The sequence below is a fragment of the Rhinopithecus roxellana genome, chromosome 5, assembly GCF_007565055.1.
Source record: "Rhinopithecus roxellana isolate Shanxi Qingling chromosome 5, ASM756505v1, whole genome shotgun sequence".
NCBI lineage: Eukaryota > Metazoa > Chordata > Mammalia > Primates > Cercopithecidae > Rhinopithecus > Rhinopithecus roxellana.
Window position 1 is genome coordinate 44,648,894 of NC_044553.1, and position 24,295 is coordinate 44,673,188.

The window sequence follows — 24,295 nt, forward strand, 5'->3', positions numbered from 1 at the left end:
TTTTTGCTGGGTGCTGTGCTTGAGACAGCTTGTTGCCGAAAAAGAAAATGGTGGGCTTCACAGCACACACAGTTTTGGATGCTCAAAGCCCATTTGAGCTTCCAGTCACTTTTTTTCTGTCTTATTATAAAAATAATACATGTTTGTGCGGGCATGGTGGCTCACACCTGTAATCTCAGCATTTTGGGAGGCCAAAGTGGGCGGATCATCTGAGGTCGGGAGTTGGAGACCAGCCTTGCTAACCTGGTGAAACCCTGTCTCTACTAAAAATACCAAAATTAGCCAGATGTGGTGGTGCCTGCCTGTATTCCCAGCTACTTGGGAGACTGAGGCAGGAGAATCGCTTGAACCTAGGAGCTAGAGGTTGCAGTGAGCCAGGATTGCACCACTGTACTCCAGCCTAGGTGACAGAGTGAGACTCTGTCTCAAATTAAAAAAAAAAAAAAGGCATGTTTGCAATGAAAATTGAAGCATTACAGAAATGTTATTTAAATGAAAGGTACTCTGTTTTGTCATCACTAGTCATAACTACTCTTTAAGGATTTGATAAACTTTTTTAGATTTTTCTGTAACTTTATATTATTTTAGAGAGATGGGGTTACTCTATGTTATTTTGGTACTGATTTTTGTATTTTTAACAATATATTTGGATACTTTCTATGGCTGTGTATATAAATTGTTTTTGGTTGTTTTTAATAGCTTCCTGGTGTTCCTTGGTATAGATATGTCATAATTTAGCCACTCTTCTATTAATGGATATTTGGACTATTATAAATACCTCATATATAAGTATTTGTACTTATGATGTGTGTGTATAATTCTTCTGGTCAGAGTTAATTACTGGAAGTAGAATTGGATGATGTATACATTGAGCCACCATGCCCAGCTACCTTTTTCTTTTCTAAATGCAGAATTTTAGGCCTCAACTCCAAACCATGCATCAGAATTTCCAAGAATGGGTCTCAGGGATGTGAATTTTTAAAAAGTTCCCAAGTGACTCTGCTGGCGCCCCAGTTCTAGCATGCCTAAGACATTTCCTTACCACCTTGAATGTTCAGTTCAAAGGTGGATGGTTCCGGAAAATTGTTCAAAACAGCTTCAACCTGATGAAGTGTTTAGTTGTCCTTGAAGAATAATTTCATTTGAGACTTCATCCTTTAATAACTATCATTTTTTCTACTACCAATTCTTCTGAACTTAGTAGCACTCCAAATTGGCTCATTCTCAAATTCCCTTATTACGCATTCTGTGGTAAAGACTGCTAATTTTATATCCAGTGCCTGTTTCTCCTCTTCTTCTTCAGTAACCAAAAGCTTGATTTTTTTGGAGGGTGTACAGTGTGCCACGCCAAAAGACAGTATTTACAAGCCTCCTCTTCTCCTGTTCATGGGCTAGTGAGTTAAGCTCTAGTAAGTGAAATGCGAAGGCTTGTGGAAAGGTTCCAGGGACTGACTTCTATGGGTAATGTACCCTTTTTCTTTTTCTCTGTCCTTCTACATACTGCTTGGAACATGGACACAATGGCTGAAGTCCAGCAGCCATCTTGGATCATGAGGTCACCATGAAGATGGAAGCCATGTGATATGGCTTGGGTGTTTTGTCCCCTATAAATCTCAGGTTGAATTGTAATCCCCCATGTTGGAGGTGGGGCCTGGTGGGAGGTGTTTGGGTTGTGGGAGTAGATCCCTCATGAATGGCTTGGTGCCTTCCCCATGGTGAGTGAGTGAGTTCTTGTTCTATTTCATGTGACAGCTGGTTGCTGAAGAGAGTCTGGCACCTCTGTTGCTCCTGCTCTTGCCATGTGGCATGCCTGTTCCCTCTTTACCTTCTGCCATGAGTGAAAGCTTCCTGAGGCCTCACTAGAAGCTGAGCAGATGCTGGTGCCATGCTTGTACAGCCTGCAGAACCGTGAGCCAAATAAACCTCTTTTCTTTATAAATTACCCAGCCTCGGGTATTCCTTTACAGCAATGCCAAATGGACTAGCACACCATGCTCTAAGTAAGTAGGGCATAAAGAAAGGAGCCTGGATCCCTAATGACCACAGAGCCATGATCCCAACCCTGGACTGCTTGCCTCCACCCTTCTATCTTATTGGTTGAGCCAAAATTATTTTGGGTTTTCCATTACATGCAGCAGAACCTAACCTAATGAATACCCCTGCTCTCTGTTGGTTTCACAGTGTGTCTCCAACACCATCTTGAAGGTGCAGTGACTTGCACATAGTAGGTGCTTGGTAAGTGTTTGACAAGTTAAGTACCCAATGGCATTGAGGTAAAGAGTTTAAATGCTTCAACTGCTCTGACCTCTGCCCTTTTCTGCCTTAGATTGAGTTACTCTTGGGGACCTTTTGTTTTTTGCCATCTCACCCCCAGGAAGGTATTTCCCAGCCCTCAGTGCAGGGGTTTAGGGCTACAGGCTTGAATCATTTTGACAAGACAGCAGGCAGAAGACATCGGAGATTCTAACTGCATACATGCATTATTTCAAATGAAAATATAAGGGGTGGGCACTTTTCTGAATCTTCTAGAGAAATTGGAGGTGGTGGTTCAAATGATGTCAGAAAAGGCCACCATCGAATCCTTTGCTATCGTTTGGAGGCTGTACTTTCCACAGTGCTTGCCAGGACTTGATGTCAGGGAAGTCTTTCAAGGAGCCTTGATTGCCAGCTATTGACAAAGGGGTCTGTCTGCTCAGTGGCAACCTCCATGGTGGTCTTGGCTAGACCAGCCTGCCCCTGACTCATGCTGAACTTCATCAGCCAGGTTGAAACGCCCTTCTTTGGGGCCCAGGACAACGTGCTGGTTTCCTGGAAGCATTTGGGCCAAGACTCTGCTGCTAAGAAAATGATACTGTTTTTGCAAGCATGGGAGTGTGTTTAAAATGCTTTCCCCGCCCCCGACAACAGTAAAGTTCCATGCAAAGAAATATGAGGTTAAAAACCACCTCCCAAACCCAGAAAACAGAATGCAAAACCTGGGAGGCGAATTAACTCTTTACTGATGCCAAGGAGTTTATTTCAAAACAGGATTCATTGACTGCAGGGATTTGGAGTCTACCCTCCTGTGTACCCACTGAGAGCAATGGGCAGAGGCTGACCCGCAGCCCTTTGTGGGGAAAAGTAAATTCCATGGCAGACCTCAGTGGCTGAAGACTATTTGCTTCTCCTGGAAATAATTAGAAAAACACGTACTCTTTGAAAGGCAACATCTGGCTGGCTGGAGGCAGGCTGGAAAATACTCAATCTAAATAGATGGAGGTGACATTGTGCAGAAGGAAAGAAACATCCCGGGGGAGTGTCCAGTGGGTTTTAATGGCCGTGTCTAGAGAGGCACCCCTGCTGTGTCCCAGGGCTGGCTGCTTTCCTGGATCTGGGGGTTGCCCCTGCCTTTTAGAGGACAGATGCACAGCCCCAGAGCCCAGTTACCTCCTCTGACCCCCTCCAAGCCTTCCACAGAGGAAAGGGGCCTCCCATAGCACCAGCTGATGCCCAGAGCCAAGAGTTTGCTGCCCAGGGAGTACCTTGGGCTAGTGCTGGGTGTCAGACTTGACTTTCCATCTACTTCCAGTGCAATTCAAGGTGTTGATTGTGACTGCTGGAACTGTCTTTTCCTTCTCAGCCCTTTCTCAAGGCTGCCTGTGTGCTTGTTCTTATTAACCAAGCCCAGAAGCCAGGGACCTGGAAGCCTGGCAGTATTTCCAGGAAAGTAGCTTTTTTCTCTCACCTGCTTCTCCCTGCTGAGCTTGGAAGGGCCCAGCTTTGGACCTCTTGAAACACCAGGGCAAATTTTTCCCCCTCTTTCAATTTACGTCTACCTGCTGGTGAAAAAAGCAGAACAACATCTTCATGGATTTATGAACGTTCGGGGTTTTTAAAATGTTTTATAGCATGTAAGATATTTTCAAGTGCAGAATGCAGTTCTAATAAATTCAATGAACCTGTCACGGGTTTTCTGAAACCAAGTTTCTATGAAAAATGATGGTGATGACATGTTGAAGGTGCTTATTGAAAAATATGGGTCCTTGTAGTGAACATTTTTGCAAAGGGTGCATCTTCACACAGAAATACTTTCACTGGCAGCTTTGTTTAGTTATTCTGCAGCTACTTGACTGTGGGTTCCCAGAGAGCCCTGAGGCAACCTTTATAAAAGGCTTAGGTTTGACTTCTCTTTGGTCAGTTCAGCTTTTGCGCACCCTAAGAAGGCTCAGAGAACACCAAATTTCTTCCAAGTGAAGAGGTCATGGAATAAATCTTTGGAGAAACTCAAGGGGGGCAGCCTGCTTTTGAACAGTCATTAGTCTAACGTGGGTAAATTCCTATTAATCATGTTGAGAGGGGACTTGGGAATCAAGTTCATGTGGAATTGGGAGATTACAAGGGCTGGGAGTCCTTGGAGCTGTAAGACCCCTGAAGCTCCAACTCTGCTACTTGCTTGCTGTGTAATCTTGGGTAAGAAATCACTTGACCTTTCTGAGCCTTGATTTCCTTGCCTGTAAAATGGGAATGCTAATCATTGTACGGCACACCATACTGTCTTTTTATGTGGAGTAACAAAGCCACATTTGTATTGGTGCTTTTTTCGTTTGTTTTCTTGAAATATGAGATGCTTCATGAATTTGCATGTCATCTTTGTGCAAGGGACATGCTAATCTTTGTTGTTTTAATTTTAGTGTAGGTGCTGCTGAAGTGAGCCTGTATTGGCGCTTTCTAAACTGTAAAGTGCTGTGTCCAGATTAGGCATTAAGATGATGACTGCCTTTTTCACTTCACCCACCCCATTGCCTCCATTGTCAATGATGACATCAACATCATTGTTTCCCTACTCTGGAGGGGGGCTGCTTTCTGTCTCACACTCTGAATCGGGTGTCTGATTCCTCCCATCACTCTGGCGTTGACTTTGGGCTACCCTTAGGTGCTGTTCCCGATTTGGGAGCTCTGTGTGACCTTTGCTTTTTCCGGCCTTCGGGTAAGATTTTTTTTTCTTTCTTTTTTTGTTTTTTTTGAGACAGAGTCTCGCTTTGTTGCCTAGGCTGGAGTGCAGTGGCACAATCTCGGCTCACCGCCTCCCGGTTCACGCCGTTCTCCTAACTCAACCTCTCAGGTAGCTGGGACTACAGGCGCCCGCCACCACGCCTGGCTAATTTTTTGTATTTTTAGTACAGACGGGTGTCACCGTGTTAGCCAGGATGGTTTTGATCTCCTGACCTCGTGATTCGCCCGCCTCAGCCTCCCAAAGAGCTGGGATTACAGGCATGAGCCACCGTGCCCGGCCAGATTTTCTCTTTTCAAATCTTTCTGCTATAATACTGTCTAGATTCCTGAATTTCTGTGACATTCTTTGATCTGTCATTTGCAATCTCCAGCTCTTTCCTGCTGTGTGGTGAGCTTGGTGAGTGGGGAGCAGAGAGGGGCTGTGGACCCTGAGAAGGCAGTTCATTCATAGGACTCTTTCTGTGCCTTCTAAAGTCCTCCTCCCTCAGCCCAGACTCTGAGCCTTTCCCCAGGGCTCTAAGAAGACAGGAACACTCGTGGAAGGTATAGACCTTTTCTTTCTTTCTTTTTTTTTTTTTTTTAACCTAGTGGGCCTACAACTTAACGTTTAATACAAATGAATGCTTTTTATTCACTTAATACCAAGTGCCCCCTGTGGGCCAGGCCCTACTTTCACCCTAAGGATACAGCACGAAGCAAAGCAGAGGCAGAGAAAATCCCACTAAACACATAGGTGAGGCGCATCAGTGGGGGAGGAGCGCTAAGAGGAAGAGTGTGGCCAGATGAGCTGGAAGGTGCGGATGGGGCGGAGAGAATCCTACCTGTTGGCAAGGCCTTTTCTACGAGATGGTCCAGGAGGATTTCTCTGATAAGCAACACGAGGCTGAGACCTGAAGGAGCCTCCAGAGCACGGCTGCCTGGGGGAAGGGCACGGGGAAGATAGGACAGGGATGCTGAAGGCCTTAAGGCATAAGGCGTAAGGGCAGGAGGCTGCTCTGTGTGTTCTGGTAGCAGCAAGGAAGCCAGAATAGCTAGAGGAGGGAATGAGGATGGCGGTTCTAAGAGGAGGGCAAAGCATGCTGGACTTTGCAGGCCGGCCTAAGAGTTTTCTTCTGATGGGAGGTAGAAGCCAATTAAGGGTTCTGAGAAGGGTGGAGGTGAGTGGCTCAGCTAGGAGCCTAGTGAAGTGGCCTAGAACTTTCTGTGGAATTTATTCTGCAATCCTGTGAAGTGGCAGTGGCATGGTAACGTGGAAGAAAGAGTAGGGTAAGTGGTAGTGACTGGGTTCTGAGATGGGAATAAAAGCCTGGAGTGAGTGTCTCAGGAAACCAGACGCCGGCATGGCCTAGAGGGTCCTCATCTCAAAACTGTGTTTAAAAATGGCAAACACATGAGAGCATGGTAATCAAACTTACATAAGTACTGTACAAATCCAAAAAATTTTTAGCGAGTGTACTGAATTAATTGCCAATGATCACTAGTGCTGGGCTCTGAATGCAATCTGAAATAAAAAATTTTTTCCTGAATGTATTTATCAAAATACTGAGTGCTTACCAAATACTAGTGCTTACTGTACTAGTTGACCTGTACAATCAGTTTAAGTTAAGTAAGCTAACTTAAATTTATGACTATTGTCTTATTCCTGATCTATTCACAGGTCACTTGGAAGGTTGGGCCATCTGTTCTTTTGGCATGAGTTTTCCCTCTGATGGGGTAGAATTGGTAACTGTTGAATCATCTGATTATTGCAGACAGGAGTCCTGTCACTAGCCCCTGCTGTTAGGAGGTGGGCTTCCTGAATGGCTTTCTGTATACATGAAGAATTTCAAGACCTTCCGTTAAGGTGGTCAGAGCTAAGTTTTAGCGTTTACAAGAGGTCTTGGCTGACTTGCTATAACTTACAGCAACCTGATGTTTGGACACCTTTTCCTTTCTTTCTTTTCTTTTCTTTTTTTTTTTGAGACGGAGTTTTGCTCTGTCGCCCAGGCTGGAGTGCAATGGCACGATCTTGGCTCACTGCAAGCTCTGCCTCCTGGGTTCACGCTATTCTCCTGCCTCAGCCTCCCCAGTAGCTGGGACTACAGGCACCCGCCACCACGCCTGGCTAATTTTTTTGTATTTTTAGTAAAGATGGTTTTCACCGTGTTAGCCAGGATGGTCTCGATCTCCTGACCTCGTGATCCGCCCACCTCAGCCTCCCAAAGTGCTGGGATTACAGGCGTGAGCCACCGCGCCCGGCCTCCTTTCTTTGTTTTTAGTAAATATGCTGAGAAAAAAGACTCCTCATCTGTCTTGTTTTGTGAATTACTTCTATTCTTACTCAAAAAAATGTTTAAAGAAATAATTGTGAAAAAATAGGTTTTGCCAGGCACAGTGGCTTGTGCTTGAAATTCCTGCAGTTTGGGAGGATGAGAGGGGAGGACTGCTTGAGACCAGGAGTTTGAGACCAGCCTAGGCAACATAGTGACACCCTGTCTCAACGACAACAAAAAATTAAAAATAGCCAGGTGTGGGATGCACGCTTGTAGTCTCAGCTACTTGGGAGGCTGAGGCAGGAGGGTCACTTGACCTTGGGAAATTGAGGCTGCAGTGAACTGTGATTGTGCCACCATACTATTTCGGCCTGGGCGACAGAGTGAGACCCTGTCTCAGAAAAAAGGCAGGGTGGTGGGGCTTGACAATTTGTTCCATATCTGAAAGTATTAGAAAAAATTACTCTAAAAATTTTTTTTTTTTTTGAGATAGAGTTTCACTCGTGTTGCCCAGGCTGGAGTATAGTGGCATGATCTTGGTTCACTGCAACCTCCACCTTTTAGGTTCAAGTGATTCTCTTGCCTCCACCTCCTGAGTAGCTGGGATTACAGGTGCCCACACCACGCCCAGCTAATCTTTGTATTTTTAGTAGAGACGAGGTTTCACCATGTTGGCCAGGCTGGTCTCAAACTCCTGACCTCAGGTGAACCACCCACCTCAGCCATGCCCAGCAGAAAAAATTACTCTCTTTGGTAATTTCAAAATATGTGGAGGTGAGAGGGTGCAATGGAAGTTAGGAGTTAAGTGACCTGACTAAATATCTGTGTCCTGCTGAAATCTTGCAGAAAGTAGGATGCTTAGGAAGAAAATCGTCTATCCCACGAAGCCATTTCCCATAAACAGCCGAAAGCAGAGCACACTGTTGTGTTTATTTTGGTAACGGGAAAACAGAGTTAGGTTTCTCAGGGGCTCCAGACCTCAAGGATGATGAACACACACATTCATACACAGAAGTCACTTCCTTTGATAGACATCCTTATCTTGAATGCCTCACTCAGAGATGAATCTTTCCACACATGTGCACTGCCCAGGTAAGCCTTTTGGAATCGAAGAATCGATTATTCAAGAATGCGACTTTTAAGCCCCAAAGCAAAGTTTGGACAGTTTTCCCAGAGCCAAACCTCTGAATATTAGTGCACTTTTCTGGGATAACATAATTTAATGTAATTTTAGTTTAGTTTTTTTAGAGATGAGGTCTCCCTATGTTGCCCAGGCTGTTCTTAAACTCCTGGCCTCAAGCAGTCTTCCCACCTTGGCCTCCCGAGTAGCTGGGACTACAGGCCTGCACATGCACCCAGTTCATTAGTGTTTTTTTTTTTTTTTTTTATCAATCAGTGCAGGGGTTCATAGACACCCTCTTTATAAAGAGGTATGCTCTTGAAATTGCCTTTAGGCCAGACCCAGTGGTTCACGCCTGTAATCCCAGCACTTTGGGAGGCTGAGGCAGGTGGATGGATGACTTGAGGTCAGGAGTTAATGACCAGCCTGGCCAACATGGTGAAACCTGTCTCTACTAAAAATACAAAAAAATTAGCTGGGTGTGGTGGTGCGTGCCTGTAATCCCAGCTACTTGGGACGCTGAGGCAGGATAATTGCTTGAACTTGGGAGGTGGAGGTTGCAGTGAGCCAAGATGGTGCCACTGCACTCCAGCCTGGGCGAAACAGTGAGACACACTCTCTCTCTCTCTCTCTCTCTCTCTCTCTCTCTCTCTCTCTCTCTCTCTCTCTCTCTCTCTCTCTCACACACACACACACACACACACACACACACACACACAACCTTTTGACTTCCTACCCTCAGGCATGTGTGCATTCATTGAGGACATTAGGAACTAACCACCGCGGAGATTAAGGCTGCAGCTCAGCCTTCCAGGAGCTCGCCATCTGCAGTGGGCAAGTTGATAAGTTAAGGGACAATCTTGGTGTTTGGTTGGGCTGAGGCCAGCACTAGGGGTGTGTGTGTGTGTGTGTTTGTTTGTGCTGAGGGAACAAAAGGTCTGAAATCTGGTCCAGGGGAGAGTCAGCAAGGTAAGGCCTGAGGAAAGTGGGCTGGCAAGCTCAGGAAGCAGAGGGGCTCTGTGCATTTGGAGACATGTGAGTAGGTGCAGAGCATGCACAGGGGAGGCACACGGGCTGGAGACGTCCGGGGCCTGGTCTTGAATTCCATGCTGAGGAGCTTGTGTTTTTATCCTGAAAGCAAAAGAAGAAAGAAACCACTGAGTACTTTTTAGGCTGAAGTACAAATTTGAAAAGATCACAGTGGCCATGGGGAGAATGGGTTGGAGGAAAACAAGCCTGAAGGCTGAGGGTCAACTTAGAAAGCCAAGGCTGTAATCCAGTCGAGATATGCATATTGCTGTAATTAGGGCCATGGTGTGGGGTGGAGAAGTATGGCTGAGAGGTTTCAGGAGGCAGGATCAACAGGAAGCATTCACTAACTGATGTGATGTGAAAGGCAGAGGGAGAAGGTAGGATGCTTGCAAGTCCTGAGAGGGCATGGAGTTGACTCTGATTCCATGTACCATGTAAGTCAGGAGCTCTTAGGAAGAGTCAAGTGGGCCTGGGACTGTTAGGACTTTTAGACATTTGGAAGGTGCTAAAACAAGAGTAGAAGTTCTAAGTTGAGTCTAACCAGAGAGGAGTTCTTACAAGCAAAAAGTAGAGAAATAAGTCCAATGAAACTGCTGCTTGGTTTGAAAAGTCAAGTGGGAAGGGAATGATGAACAGGAATTTCTCTGCAGAGTGTCTTCATCTGATGCCTAGTGTGAGGACCTCGCCTTTTCCGAGCCTGACAGATGGCAACGATCCTTCCATTCTGGAAGATTAAAGGCACAAGCTGTTAGCCCAGAAGGTACTTCAACCGAGATGGTTTGGGGTCCTGACCAGTGAGAACTCACCTCTTTGAGGAAGTGGAATCCTGTCTTAGTTGAGGGGATCATTTGCAGCATGAGGACCAGGCTAGAGGTAGCCTGGTCTAGGAAAGGAAGCAAGAGAGGACTGTGGAGTGAGACAGACTTCGTCAGGATCCCAGGTCTGTCAGCTGTCCAGCTTCACAATCAAATTACTTGAAGTCCTTGTCCTTCAGTTTTCTCATTTTACATGTCATTAAGAAGATTAAATGTGAACCTAGGCAAAGTGCACAAAACAGTACCTGACTCATGATAGCTCCTCAGTAAACCCTAGTTCCTTAGTTGATATGGAGGATGGTTTATACCACTGTTGGGCTTTATTTCCTACCCTTGGCCTTCTGATCTAAATGAGGCTTGATCCCTAGGACTGATTGCCATCTTCTCTCCCCTCTTCTACTCCATGTCGCTGGCTACGTCAGCAGATGGTAGAGTGTTCTGGAAGCCTTCCCATCACCACCTCTCTCTAGGCGGGCATTTTGACTGTCTGTGTGGTCCCAACATGTGTACGTGTGTGGAGTGGGGAGGGAGGAGTGAGTATGAAGGGGTCCAGTAACAACAATTGAGAGAGAGAACAAATAAATTCGGTCTATAATATCTGAGGCTATATTATTGGCTTCACTGGTTTTTCAAAATGCTGAACTTCTACCTCTTAATTCTCTCATGGCTTATAGGGAGTGCCCTTCAAATCTTCTATTAATCAAGATGGATTTGTGTTGCTTTAGCTTCTTTTCTCTCTTGCTGAAACATAAAATGCAACCCTTAATAAGAGACTGAAGTTCGTCACATTTGTATCTTGTCAGATTGAGTGGAGAAAAGTCCGATTTGCTTGAAAATAAGATGATAAATATGTGGTGTTGGTGTTTTCATACAAGAATCTGAAGATAAGCTGTAACAGCTTAGAGAACATAATTGTTCCTGTACCACAAAGACCACATTTTTAAAAAAAGAACTTTTGAAGGATCTTACTAAAATTTATTACATTTATACCATGTTGGATGGTGATATTGGCCATGTTTTCTTAATATCAGAATATGACTAAAGAGTGTCATATGTTGGACTCCATCTATAGACACAGAGACTTCCCTGACATGAGCCAGTCTCAGAGTTTTCCCTTTTAGAATACAAGCTTATTTTCTCTGGAATCATCACAGCTGTCTAGAGCCTTCCTGTTCCACCTTTCTTGGATTCACTGCTGGCTTGATATTTGTTCACTTGGACGTTCTCTCGTATACCAGCCGTGCTCTCTCTGGGGAGTCAAAACCAGATCTGGTTGTTCTTGTCCTAAGGGAACTTGCAGTTTAGCTCTTCTGATATTTGTGTCATACACTGTCCAGATCCCGCTAGTTTTCTTCTTCCTCTTCTTCCTCCTCCTCCTCCTCTTCTTCTTCCTCCTCCTCCTCCTCCCCCTCCTCCTCCTCCTTATTCTTCTTCTCCCCCTCCCCCTCTCCTCCTCCTCCCCCCTCCTCCTCCTTATTCTTCTTCTCTTCCTCTACCTCCCCCTCCTCCTCCTCCCCCTCCTCCTCCCCCTCCTCCTCCTTCCCCTCCTCCTCCCCCTCCTCCTCCTCCCCCTCCTCCTCCTCCCCTTCCTCCTCCTCCCCCTTCTCCTCCTCCCCCTTCTCCTCCTCCCCCTCCTCCTCTTCCCCCTCCTCTTCCTCCTCCTTCTTCTTCTGAGACAGAGCCTTGCTGTGTCACTGAGGCTGGAGTGCAATGGTGCAGTCTCAGCTCACTGCAACCTCCACCTACCAGGTTCAGGCAATTCTCATGCTTCAGCCTCCCAAGTATCTGGGATTACAGGTGCCCGCCCCCATGCCAGGCTAGTTTTTTTGTATTTTTAGTAGAGATGGGGTTTCACCATTTTGGCCAGTCTGGTCTCGAACTCTTGACTTCAGGTGATCCACCCACCTCGGCCTCCCAAAGTGCTGGGATTACAGGCGTGAGCCACCATACCTGGCCGAGATCTCACTAGTTTTTTTTTTTCGTTCTCTTTTGATGTGGAGAATTCCATTGACCTTTGGCTCAGCTGCTGTATAGAGCTTCTTAATATCTTACAAAACTTCGCTGAGAGCCTTGGTGCTGTCTTCCACCCCTTTCCTGGTCCTGGAAGGTTACTTATTTTAAACAAGAGCATCAAATACTTCTTGGAAAATTCCATCAGCGCTCATATTTTCTGTGTTTGCTGTCGATTATCTAGCATTCAAAGCCCTGCTAACGTTCAGAGCCTCCTGTTGTGTGACATTCCCAGGTTTCCTTTTGGGGCAGGTTTGGGTTGACTTCCTTCCTCTGCCAAGAGGGCAACCAGCTGATGACAGTTTGGAGAGTTTGTATTGGCATCAGACGGGTGTTGGTGATGTGCCTGAAAGTCACTCCTGAGATTCTCGTTTATTTCTGGCCCAGGCTGGAGTTTCATAGGCTGTGGATGTTAGTGGGTGGCCCGAACTACCCTCATCCTAGCTGCAGATGGAGGCAGCTTCACTCCATCAGGGAACCTTTTATCCTCAAGACCTTTTCTGTACAGATAAAACATGGATAAGATCTGGAGAAAATCCTTTGTTCTGTGGTGGCTGTGTGTCCTCTTTTCTCTTAAATGCTGTTCCTCACTGTGCTCCCCTCTGGCCTCTTTGGTGTGATTATCTTGATGTTCTCTGTATCTGTTAAGGGATGATTGTTGACTGAGTAAATATGAGATGGCATCTTTGATTCTCACATCTCCCAGGAACCTGGCTGATGCGGGACTCCTTTCTCAAACCTGCCTGTGAATGGATAGCCAGGCCCTGTTTGCCTTCCTCCAACTCATGGGGGATCTCATTGTCTCCTGAAACAGCCTGGTTTGTCTTGACGCATCTCTGTGAGAAAGCTGATTTCCCCCTTTCGATTGAAGTGGAGTTTGTGTCCCTGGCACGTCTACTCTGTGTTCATTGTTCTAACCTTTGGAGTCACACAGACCAAGTTTAATCTCCTTTTTACATGACAACCATTCTGGTATTCATGTGTGATGAGAGTTCATCGTGTTTCCAGCTCTGCTCCCCTCCTTCTGTACCCAGTGCCATCTCTTCGTATCTCAGTTTCTTTTTTTTTCTTTTTGAGATGGACTCTCACTCTGTCGCCCAGGCTGGAGTGCAGTGGTGTGATCTCGGCTCACTGCAACCTCCGCCTCCCAGGTTCAAGCGATTCTCCTGCTGCAGCCTCCTGAGTAGCTGGGATTACAGGTGTGCGCCACCACGCCCAGCTAATTTTTGTAGTTTTCGTAGAGATGGGGTTTCACCATGTTGACCAGGCTGGTCTTGAACTCCTGGCCCTGTGATCTGCCTACCTTGGCCTCCCAAAGTGCTGGAATTAGGGCGTGAGCCACCACACCTGACCTTCTTCTTTTTCTTTTTCTTTCTTTCCTTTTTTTTTTTTTTTTTGAGACAGTTTCTTGCTCTGTGGTCTAGGCTGGAGTACAGTGGCATGGTCAATCATGACTCACTGCAGCCACGACCTCCTGGGCTCAAGCCATCCTCCCAGCTCAGCCTCCTGAGGAGATGAGACTACAAGGTGTGCAACACCATCCCTGGCTAATGTTTGTATTTTTTGTAGAGACGGGGTTTTGCCCAGGGGTTGCTCCCAGGGGTTGCCCAGGCTAGTCTGAAACCTTGGGCTCAGGCGATCCATCTGTCTCGGCCTCCCAAAGTGTTGAGATTACAGGCATGAGCCACTGTACGTACACCGGCCAGCATCTCAGTGTGGAAACCACTCTTTCCTGGCCACTCTTTCTTTTCTCTCTTTTCTTTTAAAAAATTAACAGAAATTTTACTTAGAGGATACGCATAGCTAACTAGGTTTCTTCCCATACCCTCATTCAGTGATAAAAAGTAGATCAAACACTTTCTGATCCCTCGTGACCTTTTTGACGACCGTATTGCTGGGTAGATTTTTGTGGGGGTTCTCTACCATCGGGCCTGCTTGGCCGCCACAGGGCACCTGCTTGGCCTTTTCACCCCCGAGCATTGGCATCAGTTTTACAGGGAACTTTCTGTGGCTCTTTCAAGGAGATGCCTCCAGTGCCCCATTTGCAGTCACATGAGCTGTGTTGTAGTACTCAGGGCTGTGGATCTCATGAAGTCACTTGTAATATTCTAGCAGAAACGGAAAGTCTTAAAAAAGCCTCAAGTGACTTGAAGGCACTATGTGAAGAGAAGGTTTACTAAAGTGATCTGGATGTAATACAATCTGGCTGCTGTTTTTTGTATACCAGACTCTTGCTGATCAGCCTCAAGCAGAGGGGGCTGCCTATGTCAGCTGGGCAGGGAGCTGACAGCAGCACCAGCAGGTTCCCTTTGCTAAGGGGGCTGCTGGGCCGGTGGCCCCTTCATCCTTCGGGCTCCCTGCATGTTCCTCGGAGGCTCTGAGGAAGGCAAACAAGACTGGCCATCCATCACAGGCAGATTTGAAAAGGGAATCTAATGTCAGCCCCGCAATAAGGGCAGGTTTCTTGCAAATCCGAGAGTCGAGGATCCCATCTCATATTTACTCAGTAACCTCAGTCATCCCTTTATGTATACAGAGAAAAATCGAGATAATCACACCAAAGATAAGCATAGAGGTGAGTGCGGTGAGGAACAGTACTTAGGTGAAGAGACAGGCTTCTGAGACAGGTGCGTGGAGTTGTTCTGGGCTCAAGGGGAGTCTGCAGTGTAGTTAACTGCCCTGCCCTGTTGAAACTCGATATATTGTTTCCAGAGGTCACTGTGGTATTTGCCAATCATCTCACACCTTTTTAAAACCAAAACAACAATGACAACAAACAACAAATCAACAAAAACAACCCACCAAAACCAAGATTTGCTTTCACGTCTCATCCACCCTACAATCAAATGATTGTTTCTTAGGCCCAGGTTAGGGTGAGGGGCTTTAGATTCTCCTTATTAAACTTCATTTTTCTTAGACTTGATCCATGATTCCAGCCTACGCATCTGTTTGATTCCTAAACTCTCATATATTGCATTGTCTATGTTGCCGAAGTTCTAGTGGTTAAGGACACAGGCTTTGGGGGTGAGAGAGAATGGGCATAAATCCCATTCCACCATTAAGTGGTTGTGTGGTTTTGGGTAAAGGCACAGTGAAGAATCTTCTGGGGCGTTTGACGGAGCAGATGAATGGTGTCTTATGGAACTCATGGCAGGAGGCAGCAGCCTTGGGAAGTTAGAACTGGGAAAGCTGAAAACAAATACATCTCTTTATCTCATCCCAGCTTCCATCTGAACGTTTAAGTCCTTTTTCTTTCTTTCCTGGAGGCTGACTCTTCCATCTACATGACAGGCAGAACAGTGTATCTCCAAAGATGCCCACATCCTAATCCTGGAATCTGTGACTATGCCATCTTGCGCAGCAAAAAGGATATGCTTAATTTAAGGACCTTGAGCTGGGGAGATAATCCTGGATTATTTAGGATAATCACAAGAGTCCTTATACGGCAGAGAGGGAGGCACGGAAGTTGGAATCCAAGAAGGAGATGTGATAACAGAAGCAAAGCCAGAGAAGATGCTACGCTGCTGGCGTTGAAGATGGAGGAAGGGACCAAGAGCTGAGAAATGCAGGTGGCCTCTAGAAGCAGGAAGAGGCAAGGAGACAGAGTCTCCCTAAAATGAGGAATGCAGCCCTGTTGCCCCTTGATTATTTGTATCATTTTAAGCCATTAAATTGCATAAAGATTCCTTCCCTTAAAGCCTTCCAGATTCTACCCACCCTCTTGCAGTAATGAGTTCCCCAGCTATCTCTGAGCCCCATTTGGAGGCAGGGTTGTTCCTGCCTTCATGCATTCTCCATCACTCTTGTCTCCCTCAGTGCCTGGCATGGGCCCAGTGTAGAGCGTGCTCTTGGTAAATGTCCGTGGAACCAAAGCCCCCAAGGGAAAGCTGATGATGCCTTTCAGAAATCCAGCTGCATGATTACGGTTCTCTGGGCTTCTTCTGTAGTAGCCCTGCCAGAAAACGGAACAAGGATAGTCTCTTCTGATTTTCTCCCAGTGAACATCCAGTGGGATTAGTGATGGTGGCTGCTTCCCTGAGTGTCCCTTCGCCGGCTGTGGGATCCCTGCTCTGGGGCCTCTGTGCTGTGAGTGCACCTGCTCTCTGAGACTGAGCTACTGTTGTCTCTGTAGTCCTCACATATCAGAGATTAGATTGAAAAAACCCACAGAAATATGGTTTTGATGCCTTCTAGTTCTTGAGTGTACTGCAATTGAAAATGTACTTACACATTCCTGATCTCTTTTAGTCCCTGTGTTAGCCCCTTGAAGCAGCCACCCCCTCTTCGATTTGCTCAGCTTTTTTTCTTTTTTAATTGTAAGGATGAGAGTAACAACTTCCAAGCTCTTTACATGTGAAGTTGGAAACCGATCATTCTCTTTTTTTTTGTTCAGAGTTGCGGGATGGTAACTTGCTCTCACTGCTTGTTTAGGCAGAAGATGTTTCTGTTCCCAGTGCTGTTGGAACCCCAGCTCACCACCTCTTCAAAGTCATCAGGAACACTCGCATTTTCCTCTAAGAGCCCTGGCTAGACCTTTGCATCCTGCTCTTCCTTCTACTGAAGCCAGCATCCTCTCATGACCCCTCTATCCCTGCTGTTAAGATAGCCTTCTTGGTGTCTGGGCCTACAGCTGCCTGCAGTCGTTTTGCTTCTGTGTTCCAGGAAAGCCTACAGACTGGCGTGCTGCTCTCAGAAGGCACTTGGTATCACAGTGTCCTGCGAACTTGTCTCTACCGCTGGGATTCACACACAGATGCTCAGTCAATGCTGGAGGATTGGTTACCTGGAAACCACATCCTCAACCTCCTTTCTCTTCATAATCCTCTGCAGGTGGTCCCCAACCTACAAACCAGATGAGTTCTAAAAGCTTATTTTGCAGTTAATTGATTGTTTGGAGTTAGGATGCATCTTCCTGAGGATTCAGTGTCATAAATGGTGGTTAGGTTCCAAGCCCCCAACCAACATCTATTCCAGAGTTCAGCTACAATAGTAGCTGTTGTATAGCTGAACTCTGGAGTCATGAAGAGAATGGTCTTTGGACTCAGTCAGGCCTTGATGACTTCTGGTTCTGCTCTATCTGGTGACCTTGGGCAAATGATTTAACCACTGAGCCTCAGTTGCTTCACCTGCAAAATGGTGATAATTAATACTTACCTGGCAGGGTTGCTGAATAGTGCATATAAGGTGTTTAACATAGTACTTAGCACTTGGTAAATGCACAATGAATGCTCAGTATTATTTATTACTACACCATTACATATCTAGTTTGTTTAATAGCACCAAATACCTAATCATTGTTTATACTGCCCTTTCTCCCTCCCCTCCCCTCCCCTCCCTTCCCCTCCCCTCCCCTCCCCTCCCCTCCCCTCCCTTCCCCTCCCCTCCCTTCCCCTCCCCTCCCTTCCCTTCCCTTCCCCTCCCTTCCCCTCCCTTCCCTTCCCTTCCCCTCCCCTCCCTTCCCCTCCCTTCCCTTCCCCTCCTCTCCTCTCCTCTTTCTTTTTTTTTTTTTTTTTTTGAGACGGAGTCTCGCTGTGTCGCCCAGGCTGGAGTGCAGTGGCCGGATCTCAGCTCACTGCAAGCTCCCCCGCCGGGTTCACGCTATTCTCCTGCCTCAGCCTCCCAAGTAGCTGGGACTACAGGCGCCTGCCACCTCGCCCGGCTAGTTTTTTGTATTTTTTAGTAGAGACGGGGTTTCACCGTATTAGCCAGGATGGTCTCGATCTCCTGACCTCGTGATCCGCCCGTCTCGGCCTCCCAAAGTGCTGGGATTACAGGCTTGAGCCACCGTGCCCAGCCCTCTCCTCTCCTCTTTTTTCTTTCTTCTTTTTTGTTCTTACCCAGGCTGGAGTGCAGTGGTGGGATCTCAGCTCACTGCAGCCTCCATCTCCTGGGTTCAAGCAATTCTCATGCCTCAGCCTCCTCAGTAGCTGGGATGACAGGCGTGCGCCACCACACCCAGCTCACTTTTGTATTTTTAGTAGAGATGAGGTTTGCCATGTTGGCCAGGCTGGTCTTGAACTCCTGGCCTCAGGTGATCCACCTGCCTTGGCCTCCTAAAATGCTGGGATTATAGGCATTAGCCACTGCACCCAGCCTATACTGCCATTTCTATGGGTAAACTGACTCCAACGTCAAACTCTACATTAGTCACTCAGAATTGAAATAGTGCTGCTTTTTTTTTTTTTTTTTTTTTTTTCCTTCTGGGGATTCCAGATTGCTGGTGAAAAGGAGTCTCTCTCATTCATTTATTCATTCAATTCATAAACAATTGCATTATGCCAGATATATGGGGGGGGGGAAAGGTGAACAAAAGCCAATATAGCCTGTGTTCTCATGGATCTTACAAATGGATAACGGAGACAAATATTAATTAAAACAAAAATCATCTAAATGTGAAAATGCAGCTGCTGTGAAGGAGGGGTGATGGGAAGGGGTCTAGGGAGGTGTTTCCTGGGTATTTGGTGGGTCTCTGGATTGGTTCTTTGTCACTGGGTGGCAGACACTGTCTTCAGCTAAGTGGCTCAGAGCTTTGACAGCACTGGCTTTACATACGAACAGGGGCGGAGGTGGCTTGAGCCTTTGGCGGTTCGTAGTAGAAGCAGCAGTCCAAGTTGTCTGACCAAGTTGTCTGAGATGTTGGGGACACCATCAGAGACACCTAGGTGGCTGGTTAAGGAGGAAGCATTTGCAAGAGAGGAGAAGCTGGGAAGAGGTATTGCTGGGGAGGAGAGGAGGCTTCTTGCCTGTGGGCCAGGGATGCTGGGTTCTCAGGTGGTGCTTATTAAGAGCGTTTTAACTTGGCTACCCCTTATTTTCAGCCACAATAACACCCCAGTCTGTGTTTCCTGCCACTGTGGCTTCCTATGGCTAAACAAGTGTAATGAATATCTTGTTCCATGTAATTGCCTCCGTCTCATATCTCATTTTTTGGTACTCATTTCTTGCTCTCAATCCCTTTCTGTTTCTCCTTTTTTTTCTCCTATTTGGTTTCTCCCATTCTGCTCTGTGACTAACATCAGTTCTTCTGTTTTCCATCCAATTATCATGTCTGTCTTGGAGAAGCATGTTTTCTGGGGAAGGTCAGTCTACCATGGTTGCCCAGCTCTCTGCTTGCTCCTTCTTCCTTCCATAAGATGGCAGTTTGCGGTTTTTTAGTCCTCTAGGTCTACTCATTGGTTTGTGGGAAGCTGTCCACAGCTCATAAATTATCACCACATAGCTCATATTCATACCCTACCTTGTCTAGTCCCTTGAGCTTGGAGACTTGCTGGGCTTCTCTTTATGTACCTGTCATGTGAAGCTCTGTGTTCACTGGCCCAGGGAGATGTTTGCCCTGTTCTTCCTGGCAGAGGTATAATCTGAGAGCAGTGTTCTGAGACCTGACCAGCATCTGTGCCCAATGACCTACTGAATGATGTGTTTCTCTGTGCTGGCCGCCCGACATGCCAGAGGTGGCAGGTGAGTCAGGAGTTGCCTGTGCAGCACTGGAGTGACCACACTGACTACATCAGTGGGTTTCACTGCCTGGTGCCTTCCTTTTCTTGACATTGCTTAAAAAAAGACCCTTTAATTTTAGAATAGCTTTAGATTGATAAGGAAATTGCAAAGATCGTACAGAAACTACACCCAGTTTCCCCTATTATCAATATCAAACATTTGGTTTGCCATAATTAATGAAACATTTTTGATAAGTTATTATTAGCTAGAGTCCACACTATCCTGATTTTCTTAGTTTTATTTAATGTCCTTTTTCTGTTCCCTGATCCCATCCAGGATACTACATTTAGTTATCATGTCTTGGCTGTGATGGTTTGAGATGTTCCTTGTTTTTGATGACCTTGATGGTTTTGAAGGTTGGGTATTTGCTAGGATTGGAATTTGTCCGATATTTTTCTCATGATTAGACTAGGATTAGGGGCATTCGGAAGAAGACCACAGAGATAAAGTGCCCTTCTCATCAAAGGACATATCAACATGACTTATCACTACTGATATTGATCTTAATAAAGCTTGTGCCTGGCTCAGTTAGTGTCTGCCAGGTTTCTCCACTGTGAAATTATTCTTTTCCCCCCTTTCTATCCTGTAGCTTCTGGGAGGAAGTCATTATGTGCAGCCCACACATAAGAAGTAAGGAGTTATGTTCTCTGTCCTCTGGGGCAGGTTATCTAAATAAATTATTTGGAATTCTGCATGGGCAAGTTGTCTGCTCTTCTCCATGTATGTATTTATTTAGTCATAAATGTGGATTCATGGATATTTTATACTTTGAGTTATCCAATACTACTTTATTTTTTGGGCCATTGGGAGATCTTTTAGTTGACTCCTGTGTACCTTAATCATTGTGGGTAATTTTGGTTCCTTTTTTAAGTACTTGTTTAATTTCTGGCACTATAGGATACTCCAGGCTCATCTTGTATATTTCCTGCCCTAGTCTTAGAATAATAAGCCATTTATTCAAAGAACCCTGCTTCCTTTTATTGCAGAACTTATTGGTATTAGAGACTAAGATTTGGGTGCTAAGTACTCATTCATACTGGAGTACTGTTGCTTCTAGGTGCTCTTAGCTGAGAAAGCAAGAAAACATAGATGTGTACACTAGCCTGTGTATATAGACATATTTATAAATATTCCTGTATGTAACCATCTACATATCAGATGAAACATGAGTTCATACTGATGTCTCCACTTGAATCAATTACCACATGGGTCATTCTAACCTCCTCCCCTTGCATGTCTATAACTTCTCCAGCAGTAAGGAGGCTCCCACCACCTGGCATCTATTTACTTAATTGTTCAATTCCAGTATACACATATAGTGGTTTCGGATTCGTTAATGCATTCCTCTACGGGAAACAACTTTATCAACTATAGTGAAATACTTATGTATAGTACCTTTGCCTTTGGTCTTACAGATTCCACTCATTTCTGGAGTTATTTCGGTCAGCACGTTTTTCTATCACCTCCTTGAGTGAAGTTGTTTCATATAATTTTTAATGCAGTTAGATTCTTTTTAGTCTGACAGCTCTTGAAAAGAGATAAATGAGCAGGAAGATAAAGACTCGGCCATTAGGGAACTAAGTTGGAAAAAGCTTGTGAACAATTCATTTTCTATGTACTGAATGTGTGGTGGCTTCATGCTGCTGGGTGATGCTATTGTGCTATTTTCCCATCCCCTTGCTTTTATTCCCATCCATTTGCTATGGGCTGAATGTGTCCTCACAAAATTCGTATTGGAGGTTAAAATCCTAACTCCCAGTGTTTTGGTATTTGAAGTTGGGATCTTTGGGAGGTAATTCGGGTTAGATTAGGTCATGAAGATGAGGCCCTTATAATGAGATTATTGGCTTTATAAGAAGAGAAAGAGTGAGAGAGAATCTGTGTGCTCTCACCAAGGAAAGGCCATGTGAGAACATAGCAAGAAGACAGCTGTCTGCAAGCCAAGAAGAGAGCCCTCACCAGGAACTGAATTGGCTGATACCTTGGTCTCGGACTTCTTACCTGTGAATAACTGTAAGAAATATATTTCTGTTGTTTAAGCCACTTGGTCTGTGATATTTTGTCATAGCAGCCCAAGCTGACTAATACACCATTATATATAGAAAGAGTATAGGCATCCCTGTGCTGTCAAGAGGCTCGTAAACCAAATTTCCTAATTCCCTTTCTACCCTTAAACACCAAAAGGACCCCTCTTTCCTCCACACCTGGGCTTAGGTAATGTTCTTGGTGGTGCATTGAGATGTAAGAGCTCCAGGTTAAGGGTCTGGCAAGACACTTTAGTCTAAAACAAGCATTAGGATCGGGAAAATGTTTCTCAGTGGAAAGAATATAATCACCTACCTGAAGGAAAAAATGGCCCCTTTCCCTAAATATTCTGAGCCTGCTTTAGAGCAGGAGAGCCCACTTTTACAGCAGGAAGCACCCTGAGAAGGAAGTAGAGAGTGGTGACTTGAGTGGCCTCGGATCTGGGTCCTGTTCCTGCTCTTCAGTATGTGGAGCTGTCAGGCATCATGTGCTCCTGTGTAGACGAGGGCGGCAGCAGGGTCCTGCCTGAGATCATGCATATGGATGTGAGTGATTGTTCCGAGGCCTAAGTGAAAGGCTTTCTGGAGGCAGGTTTTTCTCTGGGATGCTGATTGTGGGTTTTTGATGTCTCCGCTTTCATGATTCAATGTTCTTGGCTTCTTTAGATTGATTCATCATGTCTTCTGTCTACACCTGTCTGCTCACATTTTACAAGCAGAGAAGTCACTGGAGCTGTAACCAGCCTAGGTGACCAAATGAAGTCCATGTGGGGCCCTATCATCTATAGATGAGTGATTAAAAAACAAAAACAAGAAACCCTTAAACCCTGCCAGAGGGTAATTTTTCATTGTCTCACTTTTATGTTTCTTCCTTTTTCCTCTTCAGTTTTTTTCTCCCTTCCTTGCAGTGATTTTTTTCCTTTTATTACCTGTTTCATTTCACAATCTGGCACTGTTCTGGTAGGAATGTCTGCTTCCTACCACCCTCAGGAAGTCAGAGAACAGGGTAAATGTGTCCAGGGCTTCACCCCATGATTTCCAATGGTGTGACTCAAAGAAGGCCCCCATGGGAGAGATCTACCCAGGAAAATAAATTGCACTTTGGTTTTTAATACAAGAACCTTCATAAACTGAGCCCCTAGGAGAAAATGAAGACATTTAAATACTATTCTCTTTTTGCAGTTTGCTCTGTGGTCATCAGTTAACCACCCAAATGGAAGTGCATTTGTTAATGTTCAACACTGAGTTAATGTCTGGAGGATGGCTTTGGACAGCATAGTGCAGGGTAGGTTAATGTTTAATGTAAAAGTACTTAGATGAGTACTTGGTACATAGTAAGAGTGTTTAAGAGTTAATTACATTATTATTATTATTGCAAACTAAAAATTGCTCCCAGGTTGTATGTTGTGACATAGTAAGGCGAAGGTGAGGGACCTAGTGTCAGTATTGGCTTTAGGTGGAAGAAAATAAACTGGAATTGCTATTGTTGCATTACTGGTATAAGAAAAGCAGGAAGATAAAGACTCAGCCCTAGGGAACTAAGTTAGAAAAAGCTTGTGAACAATTCATTTTCTATGTACTGAATGTGTAGTGGCTTCATGCTGCTGGATGATGCTGTTGTACTATTTTCCCATCCCCTTGCTTTTATTCCCATTCATTTGCTATGGGCTGAATGTGTCCTCACAAAATTCATATTGGAGGTTAAAATCCTAACTCCCAGTGTTAGGGACCCAGTGGTGAGGGACATGGAAATAGATCCCAGGGCAGAGGTTTGGGCCTACAAATTTGGAACTAGGATGTTTGAAAGTGACTCATCTCAGGGAAGGCAGGGGTATGTTAGATGGTCCCCAAAAGCTTTTTGCCTTGAGAATGTGATTCTATGTAGGTTCCCTCCACCTGGAGTAGTTTGGGGGTAGAAGGTAGGCATGAATGGCTATAGAGGTTCTGTAGAGGAGAGGGAAAAGAAGTGACTCTTTTTATCTGGTTTGGATTCTCTTATCAATGTTTTTGTTGGCATTCTCAGGATAAGGAGGCATTTCCACATGCTTCTGCAACTGGTTTTTGTTAAACACAGACCATACCTCTTCCGTTGATCTTGTCACACCCTTAGGGGCTCAGCTGCAACTCCGGACAACAGGCAACAGCCAGAGGAAGGAAAGAAGTAATAGTCCATAAAATTAGGTAATGGTCCTGTTCAGAAATATTTGAGCATAAATACCAGGTTATATCTTTTCATTTGCAACCCCAACCCCCATGACTGTAAACATATCCCTGGAGAGAGGAAGCAAATACAGCAGATTTCATACTGGGGTAAAGGGGAAGAGTATGGGGTGGGCATCTGTTTTCTAAGACAGCCTTTTTTTTAATGTTAATTTCTGCATGATTAACATCCTTTGAAAGAGTTGTTTTTCCTCCATTCTTTTGTTAGCCCATTCTAGTGGAGCTTCCATGCCTTCCACTCTGGCATCAAAGTTCTTGCTAAGGTCACCTTCCATCTGCATCCCGCCTTGTGCAGTGATGCTCCAGTCTTTGCCTGCTTAATGGTAGCGTTTG

At 45.4% G+C, this 24,295-nt stretch overlaps 1 protein-coding gene and 1 pseudogene across 3 annotated transcripts in view; one reads left to right on the forward strand and one right to left on the reverse strand.

Moving 5' to 3' along the window:
* The window catches only part of CGNL1 (cingulin like 1), a 177,780-nt gene that overhangs the window by 26,384 nt on the left and 127,101 nt on the right, over positions 1-24,295 (forward strand). The window lies entirely within an intron of this gene.
* LOC115897827 lies at positions 4,593-4,692 on the reverse strand (annotated as a pseudogene).